Consider the following 3,513-nt stretch of genomic DNA (forward strand, 5'->3'; position numbering starts at 1 on the left):
CTATCTATCCAGCGAATTATTGTTTTACAAAGAGGTCCCTAAACTTCATGCATATAATAACTTAATAACCGTGCATTGGTTTAAAATGATTTATATATGAAACTTGCTTAGAATTTTGTCTAGTTTCATAATTTCCAACTTTCATCTATGTTTGAAATGTTTAAAATGCTGTTTGATTAAATTTGCTCCTATGTCATGTTAAAATGCTTTATTTCATAACTAATTAACCGTAGCTCCGAATTAAATAAATTATATATGTAAATGGGGTAGAATTTTCCATAGTTTAACTTGGTGGCTTCACTTTGCATGTTTAATAACTCTAAAATTGTGTTCAGGGCAGAACAGTACCATAACCAAAATATGCACATGAGGAGTTTCCGGACTTGTTGTTTGTCGTTCTCGCCTCATTTAATCTTGCCTAGATAGGTAGTTTTCATTTGCTTCACCCTCTTGCCATGTTTAACAACATTTAATATTGTTTGGTACATAAACGAGATCGAACTAAATAACTTGATGTGGTGTTTCGTCAATATGCAACCTGTTGCATATTGAGCCCCACTTAATTTGTAGGGTTGTTTGTGCACTTTGCCATGCCATGCCTCATTAAACCGGACATGCATCATACTTGTTTGCGCATCGTGCCATGTTTATGTGAAGTTTGTTTACTATGTTGTTTGCTCCTTTCCGGTGTTGCTTCTACGGGTTGGTTCCGATAACGTCGTGTTGTGAGGATTCGTTCGACTACGTCCGTTTGACTTCTTCATGGACTCATTCTTCTTCCTTGCGGGATCTCAAGCAAGATGACCATACCCTCGAAATCACTTCTATCTTTGCTTGCTAGTTGCTCGCTCTTTTGCTATACCTATGCCGCGATACCTACCACTTGCTTATCATGCCTCCCATATTGTTTGAGCCAAGCCTCTAACCCACCTTGTCCTAGCAAACCGTTATTTGGCTATGTTACCGCTTGGCTTAGCCCCTCTTATAGCGTTGTTAGTTGCAGGTGAAGATTGGAGCTTATTCCATGTTGGAACATGGATATTTTGTTGGGATACCACAATAGCTCTTATTTAATTAATGCATCTATATACTTGGTAAAGGGTGGAAGGCTCGGCCTTATGCCTGGTGTTTTGTTCCACTCTTGCCGCCCTAGTTTCCATCATATAGGTGTTATGTTCCTGTATTTTGCGTTCCTTACGCGGTTGGGTTATAATGGGAACCCCTTTACAGTTCACCTTGAATAAAACTCCTCCAGCAATGCACAACATTGGTTTTACCATTCGCCACCTAGCCTTTTCTTTCCCTTGGGTTCTGCAGACTCAAGGGTCATCATTATTTTAACCCCCCCCCCCCCCGGGCCAGTGCTCCTCTGAATGTTGGTCCAACCTGTCAGCCGCCGGTGGCCACCAGGGGCAACTCTGGGCTGGCCTACCGGAAGTTTGGACAATCTGAGTGTGCCCTGAGAACGAGATATGTGCAGCTCCTATCAGGATTTGTCGGCACATTCGGGCGGTGTTGTTGGACTTGTTTTACCATTGTCGAGGATGTCTTGTAACCTGGATGCCGAGCCTGATCGGATTGTCTTGGGAGAAGGAATATCCTTCATTGACCGTGAGTGCTTGTGATGGGCTAAGTTGGGACACCCCTGTAGGGATTTGAACTTTCGAAAGCCGTGCCCGCGGTTATGGGCAGATGGGAATTTGTTAATGTCCGGTTGTAGAAAACCTTGACACTTAACTTAATTAAAATGCATCAACCGCGTGTGTAACCGTGATGGTCTCTTTCCGGCGGAGTCCGGGAAGTGAACATGGTGTTGGAGTTATGTCTGGCGTAGGTTGTTCTAGGATCACTTCTTGATCATAGTTGATCGGCCATGATTTTGGCTTCTCTTCTCGCTCTCATTTGCGTATGTTATCCACCATATATGCTAGTCGCTTGCTGCAGCTCCACATCATACCTTTACCTTACCCATAAGCTTAAATAGTCTTGATCGCGAGGGTGTGAGATTTCTGAGTCCCTGTGACTCACAGATACTTCCAAAACCAGTTTGCAGGTGCCGTTGAACCGTGCAGATGACGCAACCAAGCTCAAGGAGGAGCTCGATGAAGATCTTGTCCTTTGTGTTGTTTCATTCTAGTTGATCAGTAGTGGAGCCCAGTTGGGACGATCGGGGATCTGTGTAGCATTTGGGGTAGTCTTCTTTTATTTTGGTTCCGTAGTCGGACCTTGATTATATCTGGTTGATGTAATGCTTTATTCATGTAATTGTGTGAAGTGGCGATTGTAAGCCAACTATGTATCTCTTTCCCTTATGTTTACATGGGTTGTGTGAAGATTACCTCACTTGCGACATTGCTTTCAATGCGGTTATGCCTCTAAGTCATGCTTCGACACGTGGGAGATATAGCCGCATCGAGGGCGTTACAAGTTGGTAATTAGAGCCTTCCCCGACCTTAGGAGCCCCCTGCTTGATCGAATCGTTGGCATTGATGTGTCTAGAAAAATGTTTTGAGTCATTTAGGAATTATATATCAGAGAGTTAGGAATTCTTTTTACTCCTTAGTCCCTTCGTCACTCTGGTGAGGCATCCTAACGTAGAGTTTTGACTCTTCTCTTCTCAAATTTCACTAAAAAAATTTAGGATCATGCGGGTATCTTGGAATCGTTCCGATGGTTTTGTGACGAGAACATTGTTCTGGTGCCTCCTGACATTTCGGGGTTGTGGCAGTGTCCCGGGGAGTTGAGCTCCGAGGTGTTGTCGTCACAATTTTATCGTTGCAGTTCTGGAATACCTGAGATTAGTTTCGCCGACATCAAAAATCTCTTTTATGCAGTTGTTGGTGAGATAACCTCGACACCACCCAGTACTGGGGCGGGAGTTCGGGAGTATTGCCATAACTTGTATAACGGATGCTTTTCGAAGGTTGAGGTAAATGATTTCCGAAGGTTTCTTGGTTATGTGTTGAAGGATGGATACAGCTGGATGTAGGATTTTTTTAGTTTTGGGTGAGATATTATGCGTCCCCTGTATCCCCAACACTTGATTGCATAACTGGAAAATGTCAGGAGTTTATAAGTGCGAATTCAAGTAGCTCTTAGGATATCTTTCGACAGATGTATGATATGAAATTGGGATTCGACGTCTAGTGGTCCGCCTATTCACGGTTGGTTTTACAGTGGTCTCGTTGTGTCTTAAAGAGTCCTTGGCTATGCCGACTCGGGGACGCTTTGTATGTCATGTGCACTGCCTTGTACATGATGGTGCTGTACGATCGAGCCCGTGTAGGCCCCACCACAAAAACTTCGGACGAAATCTCTATCATATGTTTGTTCTGGCTTATTTTGCAAGCCAATCCTTTGTTTTGTTTTGAATTGTGGTATTCGAGTTGCTTCGAAGTCAAATGTTGATTCCATACCTTCTCTAATGTTGTTCTCATACTCCGATGCGAATACTAATCCTTCTGGATAATTGAGATTGTCATGACAACCTTTTTCAACCGGCGTGTTTCTCTT

The sequence above is a fragment of the Triticum urartu genome, chromosome 6A, assembly GCF_056163025.1.
Source record: "Triticum urartu cultivar PI428250 chromosome 6A, HENAU_Tu73, whole genome shotgun sequence".
NCBI classification, from domain to species: Eukaryota; Viridiplantae; Streptophyta; class Magnoliopsida; order Poales; family Poaceae; genus Triticum; species Triticum urartu.